The sequence below is a fragment of the Ranitomeya variabilis genome, chromosome 1 (genome assembly GCF_051348905.1).
Source record: "Ranitomeya variabilis isolate aRanVar5 chromosome 1, aRanVar5.hap1, whole genome shotgun sequence".
NCBI lineage: Eukaryota > Metazoa > Chordata > Amphibia > Anura > Dendrobatidae > Ranitomeya > Ranitomeya variabilis.
Window position 1 is genome coordinate 22,131,199 of NC_135232.1, and position 15,146 is coordinate 22,146,344.

Genomic DNA, 15,146 nt, shown 5'->3' on the forward strand with positions numbered 1-15,146 from the left:
CGTCTGCTTTTCACCCTCAGACTAATGGCCAGACCGAGCGGACTAATCAGACCCTGGAGACATATCTGAGGTGTTTTGTGTCTGCTGACCAGGATGATTGGGTTGCTTTTTTGCCATTGGCGGAGTTCGCCCTCAATAATCGGGCCAGCTCTGCCACTTTGGTGTCCCCGTTTTTCTGTAATTCGGGGTTCCACCCTCGATTTTCCTCCGGTCAGATGGAATCCTCGGATTGTCCTGGAGTGGATGCGGTGGTGGAGAGATTGCATCATATCTGGGGGCAGGTGATGGACAATTTAAAGTTGTCCCAGGAGAAGACTCAGCTTTTTGCCAACCGTCACCGTCGTGTTGGTCCTCGGCTTTGTGTTGGAGATTTGGTGTGGTTGTCTTCTCGTTTTGTCCCTATGAGGGTCTCATCTCCTAAGTTTAAGCCTCGGTTCATCGGTCCGTATAAAATATTGGAGATTCTTAACCCTGTTTCCTTCCGTTTGGACCTCCCTGCATCCTTTTCTATTCATAACGTTTTTCATCGGTCGTTATTGCGCAGGTATGAGGCACCGGTTGTGCCTTCCGTTGAGCCTCCTGCTCCGGTGTTGGTTGAGGGTGAGTTGGAGTACGTTGTGGAAAAAATCCTAGACTCCCGTGTTTCCAGACGGAGACTCCAGTATCTGGTCAAGTGGAAGGGATACGGCCAGGAGGATAATTCTTGGGTCACTGCATCTGATGTTCATGCCTCTGATCTGGTTCGTGCCTTTCATAGGGCCCATCCTGATCGCCCTGGTGGTTCTGGTGAGGGTTCGGTGCCCCCTCCTTGAGGGGGGGGTACTGTTGTGAATTTGGATTCTGGGCTCCCCCGGTGGCTACTGGTGGAATTGAACTTGTGACATCATCTTCCCTGTTCACCTGTTCTGATTAGATCTGGGTGTCGCTATATAACCTGGCTTCTTTGTTAGATGCTTGCCGGTCAACAATGTTATCAGAAGCCTCTCTGTGCTTGTTCCTGCTCCCAGACATCTACTAGATAAGTTGGACATTCGTCCATGTTTTGTTTTGTATTTTGGTTCCAGTTCACAGCTGCAGTTTCGTTACTGTGTCTGGAAAGCTCTTGTTGATCAGGAATTGCCACTCTGGTATTATGAGTTAATGCCAGAGTCCTAAAGTAATTTCTGGATGTGTTTTGTTAGGGTTTTCTACTGACCATGAAAGTATGCTTTCTGTCTTCTGCTATCTAGAAAGCGGACCTCAAATTTGCTAAAACTATTTTCCTGCTGCGTTTGTTGTTTCATCTCATATCACCGCCAATATATGTGGGGGGCCTCTGTCTCCTTTCTGGGCATTTCTCTAGAGGTGAGTCAGGTCTTATATTTCCCTCTGCTAGCATTATTTAGTTCTCCGGCCGGCGCTGGGCATATAGGGATAAAAAGTAGGACATGCTACCTGGCTACTTCTAGATGATGCGGTAGGTTTAGTTCATGGTCAGTACAGTTACATCTTCCAAGAGCTTGTTCCTATTGAGGCTTATGCTAGTTCTCTGGCCATGGAGATCATGACAGACCTCCTCCACTGCCACCACCATGCTGCAGCCGCAAGACCCTGGCCTGTCGTTCTCCGCCACCACAAGAATGCCGCTGCCGGACCCAGGCCTGTTACCCACCACAGGAATGCCGCTGCCGGACCCTGCCCTGGCGTTCCCCGCCACCACCACTTCAAGAATGCCGCTGCCGGACCCTGCCCTGGCATTCCCCGCCACCACCACTTCAAGAATGCCGCTGCCGGACCCTGCCCTGGCGTTCCTCCCCACCACCACAAGAATGCCACAACAACGGCAGACGGACCATGACAGGTCGGCCACCACAGCCAGGCCAATACCAAGTAGCCCAACGAGGCTCCCCGGACGGCAGCGCCAATCCAAAAAAGGGAAAGGCAATAAAAAACCAAAGACAATAGCTATCCCTCCCCCTCACCTCCCAATGTGTCTGTAATGTCTGCTTTGTCTCAACCTTCTAGTGTGTCTCTGCCCTCTCATGTGTCTAGCCCAATCCCCGAATTTCCCGACCCCAGTAGTTTTATTGCACCTTCTCCAGCCACCCCTGCGTCGTCGATAGTTAGCCAGCCCTCACTGCTCCACACCCCCCAATTTCGTCACTCAACCCCAAGCAGGCGCAGTTAATTTTTTATTTTATTTTGTTAAAATAAATATTCATGTTTTTTGCCCCCAATAAGGTTTGAATAATTGTGTATTTCGCCACCGGCAACACACACCGTGCGCCAAATCCAATAATGCGCCAAACACATTTTTTTGGGCCACCTCCTAGCTCCAGTAGTTAGTTAGTACAATACAGAAGGTTTGTGTGTGTTTGGTATAGAGATAAGAGGTTGCCCAAAAAAATAACACTTGTATTTTCACTCTGACTTTTTGTCGCAGACTGAAGACAAAATGGTGGTAATACACAGCTGAATACACAGCTTTAACTATACTCAACTGGTCGTGTCTTCACAAAATCGTTAGTTATGACACCTGACCTGCAGAGTAGATAAATGCCTTGTATTACCTCCATTTTTTCTTAGTACTTTAAATCTATTCAACAGAAAGTGAAGGTACGATGGAGGTGATACAAGGCATATCTATACCCAACAGGACTTGTGTAAGAAATAATAAATTCATGAGCTATTTATTTGTGAATCATGAATTCATTATTTCTGACACCTGACTTGATGACTATTGATCTGTTATGTAGGCTTCCGTCACACTGACGGTATTTGCTCAGAATTTTACATCAATATTGGTAAGCCAAAACCTGGAGTGGATCAATGTGAGGAAAAGTCAAATAAAAATATAAACACCACCTCTGCATTTAACAGCCACTCCTGGTTTTGGCTTACAAATACTGATGTTAAGTAATGAACAAATACTGTGAATGTGACGGCACCAAACAGCCATCGTCTATACAGTCTGCGTCAAATAGCTACTGGTGAACCAAGTCAGGACGCAATGACATCAACAGCCTAAGCCCAAAAACCCTTAGTGGTGTGTAAAGCAAATACATGGGAGACATGGTGGAGATAATAAAACAGAATTATTTTATTACAACAAACATTATCAACATTTTGAAAATAACTGTTACACACCCAAAGCCAACAGGACATTTTACACCATATTGTCCTGGGGCGGACACCGGGACTCTGCACCTGCCAAGCACTATACCTTTGGGGTGATGTATTAATTAATTATTCTTATCGCCTAGTATTGCCTCTCTTTGTATTTTGTACTATGTTACATTAGATTGCACTGCTTTTTATGGCACTTGGTGATTTTCTAGGCGGGCCGCTATGATAATGGCTATTTAACCCTGCTGGTTTTGCGATATTTGACCCGATATGCTGATTGTTATAATGACATTTGTTTAATATGGGTCAGCAGTTGTTTTCTCCTGGTGCCTTGTGTGTGCTACTTGTTTTTATACATTTGTTGGGCGACTTTGTTGTCACCATTGCTTCCTTGCCTTGCACTTTAATAAAGCAATCTTATTTAAAGACATAAGGTTATCTTTTTGGATTCATTTCCTTCCCCCCGTTCGTATGCTGCCATGCCACACGTCCAAGGTCTGAATCAAAAAAGGCAGCAAATTGGTCCCGCATGTGGCCAACTTCAACAGTTGACCGCAGCGGGTGATGCCGGTAATCAGGCAAAGGGTTTGCAACTTGTTCATCAAGTTCAATGGTGGGTTGCTCCTTAGCCAGAATGTAATTGTGGAGAACCACACATGCTTTTACCACCTCATCCACTGTCTCCATTTTTAGATTTATGGCTGTTGCAAGAATGCGCCATTTTGACACCATAATCCCAAAGGCACACTCTACTGTTCTGCGGGCCCTGGTTAGTCTGTAGTTATAGATCCGTTTTGTGCGGTTCAAGTCCCAACTTGAATAGGGCTTCAGGAGATTTTCACTCATCTGAAAGGCCTCATCCCCAACCATTACAAATGGCAGCGGTGGGCCTTGAGTGTTGGGGAGAGGTCGTGGCTGTGGAAAATTAAAATTTTTGCCATAAACACGTCGGCCCATATCAGAGTTTTTGAAACTCTGCGAATCGTTGCCACGGCCAAAAGCACCAATGTCCACGGCAATGAAGCGACAGTCCGCATCGGCTATTGCCATGAGAACTACTGAAATATATTTTTTGTAGTTGAAGAACTGTGATCCCGTTCTGGCTGGTTTGATAATCCAGATGTGCTTCACATCCACCGCACCCACACAATTGGGGAAATCACACACAGTCCAGAATTTATCTGCTATTTCCATCCACATTTCCTCATTGGGTATGGGTATAAATTCTTCACGGAGAACATTCCACAGAGCCCGGCAGGTGTCAAAAACTATTCCGGACAGGGTGGAAATTCCAAGGCGGTACTGGAAGTGTAGGGATGACAAGCTCTCTCCAGTTGCAAGAAATCTGTAATAAAGAAAAAATAAATTTACAAAAATGCAAAGAATACATGTCAGACCAGCAATAATTATGACTAGCATTTGTTTAGAATTATTACGTACCTTAAGGTAACCAGGAGACGTTCCTCTGGTGGAATCGCTCTACGGAGCTGTGTGTCCTGTCTCCGGATGGCTCCTTGGACACGAGCAAGCAAATCCCAGAAAGAGTCTTGCGACATCCTGGTATATTCCGGGAATTTGTCCGGGTTGTCATTGAGCTCGACATACAGGGTGTGATATGCACCACGGCTCTCCCGCAGTTCTATAATGGGGTGTTGCCAAAAACGCCTACGCCGTGTCCTTCTCTGTCTTTCACGGTTTCGGTGTTGCTCCCAAGCAAACACACACGCAAGAAAAAGCTTGATGCTTAAATCCAGGTTGAAGTAAAAGCTCTCCATGTGAAGATCCATCATGACACAGGATACAGTAGCACACTGGTAAGATTTCAGCAGTCCGAGGGTCTATATATAGATATGACATAATACACGCCCTCTGTAGTCCCATTGGCTGTTTCTGGTAATCTAGATTTTTCTCCTGTAAAATTTTTCACCATGCGCATGAAAAACGCATAAAAAAGCATGTAAACGCAGCGTCTTACAGCCGCATGCGTTAACCGCATGCACTTAAAAACCACTGCGTTTATACGCGCTTTTCTGCGTTTTTCTGGTCCTTGCGTTTGCGGATTAAACGCTGCAGATTAAAACGCAAATGTGAAAGTAGCCTTAGCTAGTCACATTTCATATGTCGCACATTTCCTTGCTTAAGTACAGTTGAGTGCAGCCATTGATCTATTTGCTATGTAAGACTTTTTTGGTTATGCACCAGTTCAGACTGTTCAGTCAGTTTACCTATATTAATTATCCATTTTACCAAATGCGGAAAGGTATAACCCCCCCCCCCCCCCAAAAAAAAAAGAAATTCATAAATAGCTGGTTTTGCTCATTCTGCAGTCCCCACTGCTCCCAGTACAGATCCCTGCGGTCCCCACTGCTCCCAGTACAGATCCATGCGGTTCCCACTGTTCTCAGTACAGATCCATGCGGTCCCCACTGTTCTCAGTACAGATCCCTGCGGTTCCCACTGCTCCCAGTACAGATCCCTGCGATTCCCACTGTTCTCAGTACAGATCCATGCGGTCCCCACTGTTCTCAGTACAGATCCCTGCGGTTCCCACTGCTCCCAGTACAGATCCCTGCGATTCCCACTGTTCTCAGTACAGATCCCTGCTGTCCCCACTGCTCCCAGTACAGATCCCTGCGGTCCCCACTGCTCCCAGTACAGATCCCTGCGGTCCCCATTGCTGACTATATCCCATTTAGAGAACATCTCATTTATGACGACTCTTTGTTTCCGGTCATTTAGCCAATTCCTTACCTACCTGTATTGTTTCCCCAGTCCCTGCCTCTGTAGCTTCACTATAAGGCTGTTATGTGCAACAGGATCAGATGTCTTTATAAAGTCCAGATAAATCACACCAGTCACTCTCTCCCCCACATACAGCGCAGCATCAAGCGGCTATAACTAGGGCGACTCCCTGTAGATCAGGGGTGAGGAGACACAACACACACCTACCTCAACCTGCAGAGCGATCCTACTGTGTGCGCGGACAGGACCTGTGTGACGTCACAGTCATGTGATCAGTCACATGGGGAGGAGTCACATGATCAGGGGCGGAGCTCCAGGGTTCTCAGTGTCTGCAGGACTCTGCTGTGCTGGATGATGTCTAGTATCATAGAGGAGGATGGAGCAGAGCCGTGTGTGTAATGTGTGCGGAGCGGAGCCGTGTGTGTAATGTGTGCGGAGCGGAGCCGTGTGTGTAATGTGTGCGGAGCGGAGCCGTGTGTGTAATGTGTGCGGAGCGGAGCCGTGTGTGTAATGTGTGCGGAGCGGAGCCGTGTGTGTAATGTGTGCGGAGCGGAGCCGTGTGTGTAATGTGTGCGGAGCGGAGCCGTGTGTGTAATGTGTGCGGAGCGGAGCCGTGTGTGTAATGTGTGCGGAGCGGAGCCGTGTGTGTAATGTGTGCGGAGCGGAGCCGTGTGTGTAATGTGTGCGGAGCGGAGCCGTGTGTGTAATGTGTGCGGAGCGGAGCCCTGTGTGTAGTGTGTGCGGAGCGGAGCCGCGTGTGTAATGTGTGCGGAGCGGAGCCCTGTGTGTAGTGTGTGCGGAGCGGAGCCGTGTGTGTAATGTGTGCGGAGCGGAGCCGTGTGTGTAATGTGTGCGGAGCGGAGCCGTGTGTGTAATCTGTGCGGAGCGGAGCCGTGTGTGTAATGTGTGTGTAATGTGTGCGGAGCGGAGCCGTGTGCGTAATGTGTGCGGAGCGGAGCAGTGTGTGTAATGTGTGCGGAGCAGAGCCGTGTGTGTAAAGTGTGCGGAGCGGAGCCGTGTGTGGAATGTGTGCGGAGCGGAGCCGTGTGTGTAATGTGTGCGGAGCGGAGGCGTGTGTGGAATGTGTGCGGAGCGGAGCCGTGTGTGTAATGTGTGCGGAACGGAGCCGTGTGTGTAATGTGTGCGGAACGGAGCCGTGTGTGTAATGTGTGCGGAGCGGAGCCGTGTGTGTAATGTGTGCGGAGCGGAGCCGTGTGTGTAATGTGTGCGGAGCGGAGCCGCGTGTGTAATGTGTGCGGAGCCGCGTGTAATACAGTTAGGTCCATATATATTTGGACAGAGACAACATTTTTCTAGTTTTGGTTATGGACATTACCACAATGAATTTTAAACAAAACAATTCAGATGCAGTTGAAGTTCAGACTTTCAGCTTTCATTTGAGGGTATCCACATTAAAATTGGATGAAGGGTTTAGGAGTTTCAGCTCCTTAACATGTGCCACCCTGTTTTTAAAGGGACCAAAAGTAATTGGACAGATCAAATAATTTAAAATAAAATGTTCATTCCTAGTACTTGGTTGAAAACCCTTTGTTGGCAATGACTGCCTGAAGTCTTGAACTCATGGACATCACCAGACGCTGTGTTCCCTCCTTTTTGATGCTCTGCCAGGCCTTCACTGCGGTGGTTTTCAGTTGCTGGTTGTTTGTGGCCTTTCTGTCTGAAGTTTAGTCTTTAACAAGTGAAATGCTGCTCAATTGGGTTGAGATCAGGTGACTGACTTCGCCATTCAAGAATATTCCACTTCATTGCTTTAACCCCTTAGTGACAGAGCCAATTTGGTACTTAATGACCGAGCCAATTTTTACAATTCTGACCACTGTCACTTTAAGAGGTTATAACTCTGGAACGCTTTATCGGATCCCGCTGATTCTGAGAATGTTTTTTCGTGACATATTGTACTTCAAGTTAGTGGTAACATTTCTTCGATATTACTTGCGATTATTTATGAAAAGGAAATATGGCGAAAATTTTTAAAATTTTGCAATTTTCAAACTTTGTATTTTTATGCCCTTAAATCAGAGAGATATGTCACAAAAAATAGTTAATAAATAACATTTCCCACATGTCTACTTTACATCAGCACAATTTTGGAAACAAATTTTTTTTTTGTTAGGGAGTTATAAGGGTTAAAAGTTGACCAGCAATTTCTCATTTTTACAACACCATGTTTTTTTTAGGGACCACATCACCTTTGAAGTCATTTTGAGGGGTCTATATGATAGAAAATAACCAAGTGTGACACCATTCTAAAAACTGCACCCCTCAAGCTGCTCAAAACCACATTCAAAAAGTTTATTAACCCTTTACGTACTTCACAGGAACTGAAACAATGTGGAAGAAAAAAATGAACATTTAACTTTTTTTTGCAAACATTTTACTTCAGAACCATTTTTTTTAATTTTCACAAGTGTAAAAACAGAAATGTAACCACAAATTTTGTTGTGCAATTTTTCCTGAGTACGCCGATACCCCATATGTGGAGGTAAACCACTGTTTGGGCGCACCACAGAACTTGGAAGTGAAGGAGCGCCGTTTGACTTTTTCAATGCAGAATTGGCTGGAATTGAGATCAGACGCCATGTCGCGTTTGGAGAGCCCCTAATGTGCCTAAACAGTGGAAACCCCCCACAAGTGATACCATTTTGGAAACTAGACCCCTTAAGGAACTTATTTAGATGTGTCGTGAGCACTTTGAGCCCCCAAGTGCTTCACAGAAGTTTATAACGTAGAGCCATGAAAATAAAAAATCGCATTTGTTTTCACAAAAATGATTTTTTCGCCCACAAATTCTTATTTTTACAAGCGTAACAGGAGAAATTAGACCACAAAAGTTGTTGTGCAATTTCTCCTGAGTACGTCGATACCCCATTTGTGGGGTAAACCACTGTTTGGGCGCACGGCAGAGCTTGGAAGAGAAGGAGTGTCGTTTTACTTTTTCAATGTAGAATTGGCTGGAATTGAGATAGGATGCCATGTCACGTTTGGAGAGCCGCTGATGTGCCTAAACAGTGGAGACCCTCCACAAATGACACCATTTTGGAAACTAGACCCCTTAAGGAACTTAGATGTGTGGTGAGCACTTTAAACCCCCAGGTGCTTCACAGAAGTTTATAACGTAGAGCCGTGAAAATAAAAAAATCGCATTTTTTCTACAAAAATGATCTTTTTGCCTCCAAATTTTTATTTTACCAAGGGTAACAGGAGAAAATGGACCCCAGAAGTTGTTGTACAATTTGTCTTGAGTACGTCGACACCCCATATGTGGGGGTAAACCACTGTTTGGGCGCATGGCTGAGCTCGGAAGCAAAGGAGCGCCATTTGACTTTTCAATGCAAAATTGACTGGAATTGAGATCGGACGCCATGTCGCGTTTGGAGAGCCCCTGATGTGCCTAAACAGTAGAAACCCCCCAAAAGTGACCCCATTTTGGAAACTAGACCCCCCATGGAACTTATCTAGATGTGTAGTGAGAACTTTGAATGCCCAAGTGCATCACAGAAGTTTATAATGCAGAGTCGTGAAAATAAAAAATATATTTTTTTAACAATAAAGATTTTTTAGCCCCCAAGTTTTTATTTTCACAAGGGTAACAAGAGAAATTGGACCCCAAAAGTTGTTGTCCAATTTGTCCTGAGTATGCTGGTACCCCATATGTGGGGGTAAACCACTGTTTGGGCACACGGCAGAGCTCGGAAGGGAAGGAGCGCCATTTTGGAATGCAGACTTTGATAGAATTGTCTGTGGGCGTTATGTTGCGTTTGCAGACCCCTAATGTACCTAAACAGTAGAAAACCCCAACAAGTGACCCCATTTTGGAAAATAGACCCCCCCAAGGAACTTATCTAGATATGTGGTGAGAACTTTGAATGCCCAAGTGCTTCACAGAAGTTTATAATGCAGAGTAGTGAAAATAAAAAATATTTTTTTTTCCCACAAAAAAGATTTTTTTAGCCCCCAAATTTTTATTTTCACAAGGGTAACAAGAGAAATTGGACCCAAAAATTTGTTGTCCAATTTGTCCTGAGTATGCTGGTACCCAATATGTGGGGGTAAACCACTGTTTAGGCGCACGGCAGAGCTCGGAAGGGAAGGAGTGCCATTTTGAAATGCAGGCTTTGATAGAATGGTCTGCGGGCGTTATGTTGCGTTTGCAGAGCCACTGATGTACCTGAACAGTAGAACCCCCCCCACAAGTGACCCCATTTTGAAAACTAGACCCCCCAAGGAACTTATCTAGATATGTGGTGAGAACTTTGAATGCCCAAGTGCTTCACAGAAGTTTATAATGCAGAGTAGTGAAAATAGAAAATATTTTTTTTTTTCACAAAAAAGATTTTTTAGCCCCCAAGTTTTTATTTTCACAAGGGTAACAAGAGAAATTGGATGCCAATATTTGTTCTCCAATTTGTCCTGAGTATGCTGGTACCCCATATGTGGGGGTAAACCACTGTTTTGGCACACGGCAGAGCTCAGAAGAGAAGGAGCGCCATTTTGAAATTCAGACTTTGATAGAATTGTCTGTGGGTGTTATGTTGCGTTTGCAGAGCCCCTGATGTACCTAAACAGTAGAAACCCCCCACAAGTGACCAAATTTTGGAAACTAGACCCCCTAAGGAACTTATCTAGATATGTGGTGAGAACTTTGAATGCTCAAGTGCTTCACAGAAGTTTATAATGCAGAGTAGTGAAAATAAAAAAATATTTTTTTTCCCACAAAAAAGATTTTTAGCCCCCAAGTTTTTATTTTCACAAGGGTAACAGGAGAAATTGGACCCCAAAAGTTGTTGTCCAATTTATCCCGAGTACGCTGATGCCCCATATGTGGGGGTAAACCACTGTTTGGGCGCACGGCAGAGCTCAGAAGGGAGGGAGCACCAATTGACTTTTTTAGCGCAAAATTGGCTGTCGTGTTTGGAGACCCCCTGATGTACCTAAACAGTGGAAACCCCCAAATTATAACTCCAACCCTAACTCCAACACACCCCTAACCCTAATCTTAACCCGATCCATAATCCTAATCACAACCCTAACGATAATCACAACCCTAACCCCAAAACAGCCCTAATCTCAACCCTAACCATAACCCTAATCAAAACCCTAAATCCAACACACCCCTAACCCTAATCCCAAACGTAACCCTAATCCCAACCCTAATCCCAAACGTAACCCTAATCCCAACCCTAATCCAAACCCTAATCCCAACTCTAACCCTAACTTTAGCCCCAACCCTAACCCTAACTTTAGCCCCAACCCTAACCATAACTTTAGCCCCGTCGTCACAAAAAAAGTTCAATGTAACCTTTTATTTGTACGTCGCGTCCGCCATTTCCGCGCATGCGTGGCCGTAACTCTGCCCCCTCCTCCCCAGGACATAGACTGGGCAGCGGATGCGTTGAAAAACTGCATCCGCTGCCCACGTTGTGCACAATTTTCACAACGTGCGTCGGTACGTCGGGCCGACGCATTGCGACCGCGCCATACCGACGCAAGTGTGAAAGAAGCCTAAGGCTACTTTCACACTAGCGTCGTACTCGGCCCATCGCAGTGTGTCGGGCTGACGTACCGACGCTAGCGTTGTAAGCGCCACACAACGGGTGCAGCGGATGCTGTTTTTTCAACGCATCCGCTGCCCCATTGTGAGGTGCGGGGAGGCGGGGGCGGAGTTCCGGCCACGCATGCGCGGTCGGAAATGGCGGACTCATCGCACAAAAAAGTTACATGTAGCTTTTTTTGTGCCGACGGTCCGCCAAAGCACGACGCATCCGTCGCACGACGGATGCGACATGTGGCAATCCGTCGCAATGTGTCGCTAATGCAAGCCAATGGAGAAAAAACGCATCCTGCAAGCACTTTTGCAGGATGCGTTTTTTCTCCAACGACGCATTGCGACGGAAGCCAAAAAACGCTAGTGTGAAAGTAGCCTAACCCTAACCCTAGCCCTAACCCTAAATTTAGCCCCAACCCTAACCCTAACCCTAACTCTAACCCTAACCCTAACTCTAACCCTAACTCTAACCCTAACTCTAACCCTAGCCCTAACCCTAACCCTAATTTTAGCCCCAACTCGTCTCTCCTGCCGGCCGGCAGATGGCAGCAGATGGCGCATGCGCCTGCCATTTTCTTTCCCGACGAAGAAGCCGGCCGGCAAGAGGAGACACAGGAGGACCCAGGGACACCGGGTGAGTATTATAGGGTCCCCGAATCCCCCTATTTCTCTGTCCTCTGATGTGCGATCACATCAGAGGACAGAGAATTACAGATCGCTTTTTTTTTTTTTTTTGCTGTCGCCGGTAAACTGTTAATTACCGGCGATCGCAAAACAGGGGTCGGTGCAAACCGACCCCGATCATGTTCTTTGGGGTCTCGGCTACCCCCAGCAGCCGAGACCCCAAAGATCTTCCGGGTGCCGGGCGGCGGGCGTACTGCGCGTGCGCCCGCCATTTTTCCCGGAAAAAAGATGGCGGCGCCCATCGGGAGCCACGAGGAGCACCGGGGGAGATAGGTGAGTATTGGGGGGCTATCGGGGGCCATCGGGGACCCTATTTCTCTGTCCTCCGATGTGCGATCACATCGGAGGACAGCGAAATTAAAAGGCAAATCGCGTTGTTTTTTTTTTGTTGCGACCGCCGGTAAACGGTTAATTTCCGGCGATCGCAACTCGGGGGTCGGTAAAAACCCCCCGAATCATGTTCTCTGGGGTCTCGGCTACCCTCGGCAACCGAGACCCCAGAGAAAATCCGACTCTGGGGGGCGCTATTCACTTTTTCCACAGCGCCGTTAATTAACGGCGCTGTGGTTTAAGTACCCTTAGCGGCCGCCGTTAAAAGGCGTATCGGCGGTCGTTAAGGGGTTAATAAACTCCTGGGTTGCTTTGGCTTTATGTTATGGGTCATTGTCCATCTGTAGTATGAAACGACGACCAATCAGTTTGGCTGCATTTGGCTGGATCTGAGCACACAGTATGTCTCTGAATACCTCAGAATTAATTTGGCTGCTTCTGTCCTGTGTCACATCATCAATAAACACTAGTGACGCAGTGCCACTGGCAGCCATGCATGCCCAAGCCATCACACTGCCTCCGCCGTGTTTTACAGATGATGTGGTATGCTTTGGATCATGAGCTGTACCGCGCCTTCGCCATACTTTTCTCTTTCCATCATTCTGGTAGAGGTTGATCTTGGTTTCATCTGTCCAAAGAAAATTCTTCCAGAACTGTGCTGGCTTTTTTAGATGTTTTTTAGCAAAGTCCAGTCTAGCCTTTTTATTCTTGATGCTTATGAGTGGCTTGCACCTGCAGCGCCCCAGAGTCCTGGTCGTTGCAGTAGCATGGTTCAGCCACTAAGGGGGGCCATGCTGCGTTCGATGGCACGGAAGGAGTTCTCTGAGCAGGTATCACAGTCACCAATACATTTCACAGCTGGGCCTCCGGGGGGGAGCTAAGGGTGCTATTCATTAGGCCACTCCCCACCATAGTGGGTAAACTGGGGGTCAGGCAGGAAGTTAGAGAGAACGCTGACGGGATTGAACGGAGCAACACCTGGTGGCAGAGGGTGTTGTGAAGGGAGAGACTGTAGGGTCTCTGCCAGGGGTGGGATCCTGGCAGAGGCTTGGCATGGAAAGAACGTAAAGGGACCGTGCCTGCTCAGCATAGCGGCGGTGCCCAAGGAAGGACTAAGAAGCGAGATAGATTGTGCTGAGTGAGAAACGAAATCAAGCGAAAGGAGATACCAGTGAGGGTTGTGCTGAAAGAGGCAGCACCTTACTGAGGCGCACTACCGGTGGCCGGAACGCCGAGGAGGTAAAGAGTTTCAAGCCATACCTCAGACCTACGGCAGGGCAGTTAGCTTGAGGCGGACTGTCTCACGCATCACCCAGGAAGGCAAAGGGGGGTACCAACAGGAGAGGGGCGCAGATAGAGTCCCGGAAGATCTCCGAGCCTCCCCGTCATACGGGTGCGTTCCTACCATAGTATCTGGAGGGACGAGGAAGATCATTGCGAATTAAGTTGTTGTGAGGGAACACGAGAAACAGACACAACAGTTGTGGGGTACTTTCCGTAAGCACAGCAGGGAAGGACTGCAACACATAGCGCTAGAAGGAAGGCACCGATTTCCACCTGCAAGGAGAGCTCTGGAAGTGCCATTGGACCGGCCGGACTTGCGCAGCCTGGTGAGCCGTATTCCGGACTGAGGACCCAGAGAGCTTCAGTAAAGAGGTAAAGAGACTGCAACCTGGTGTCCTCGTTATTTACCGCGACCTGCACCCCACAACTGCACCGCTACAATATCACTTATTGCACCGGACGTCCCCCACTGACACACAGGGTCACGGACCGGGTCTAGCTACCGTGACAACCCCAGGACTGAGACCTAGAGGCCCGGCTCCGGGTACCCCTCGGCCCTGCGGCGGTGTGGGGGCACTCCAACTTGGCGTCACGAACAGGATCTACTTAAGCCTGAAGAATCAGGTCATGTGTGCCTTGGAACTGTGATTTACTGTACTTTATTGCAAAGACTGTGGATTGTCACTTGCCGCCAAAAGTTCGCGCCAAAACCGCCATTACAGCGCTAAGGAGAGCGCAGGAGAAGAAGAAGGGCGTGGAAGTGGGCGTGAACAAGCTGAAGAGCGCGAAAGACAATGGCCGCCCAGTCTAAATATCTCGGCCCCTTGAGGACGTGTCCGTCAGCAGCCGAGATCCGCCTCCTGATCCTCAATGGTGGGCAGAGACAGAGAAAACGAAACCGCCCACGAAGGAGAGAGCGGGAAAAGGACCAGGAAGAAGAATTCAGCGACATGGAGGACGCCATGGCCAGCCGCCCGGAGCCGGAGCGTGGGGTCGGAGCCGAGGACTCCCCCAGCTACCCGGAGAGGCACCGCAGCCAGACCTCCACAGTTGACGCTGACCTCCTGCAGACCGGAGCGGACGGGCTGATCCATCAACCCCGGCGGATGCAGCTGAGCACTGAGGCCGGGTGGAAGAAGACCATCATCGGGAGCCTCGCCAGACGTCTGTCGGCAGCCTCGTCTGGTCCGGAGCAAGAAAGAAGTTCCAGCACTCCGAAGCCAGAAAGCAAGGCCCCGCCGGAAAGCGAGGTACTGCAAGCAGAGATGACAGCGTCGCAGCACAAGACCCTGCAACCAGCGCTACAGGCCGCAGTGGAGACGGAGCAGACCGGCACCGGAGGGACCGCATCTGAAGCAGGTATGAAGGACGACCCTGCCCTGACGACCGACACCACTCCAGCGACTGCTAGTGCCACAGCTGCTGACTCCGTTCC

General features: G+C 48.1%; 2 protein-coding genes across 4 annotated transcripts in view; one reads left to right on the forward strand and one right to left on the reverse strand.

Annotated features, from left to right (window-relative positions):
• LOC143802984 (uncharacterized) overlaps positions 1 to 5,938 on the reverse strand; it is a 143,031-nt gene extending 137,093 nt beyond the window's left edge. Inside the window, exon 1 of the mRNA XM_077281373.1 lies at positions 5,861 to 5,938. The gene's annotated coding sequence lies outside the window, so the exon portion shown is untranslated. The remainder of the gene's footprint in view (positions 1 to 5,860) is intronic.
• Positions 1 to 15,146, forward strand: part of LOC143802809 (uncharacterized) — a 410,869-nt gene that overhangs the window by 342,508 nt on the left and 53,215 nt on the right. The gene's annotated exons all lie outside the window — the stretch shown is intronic.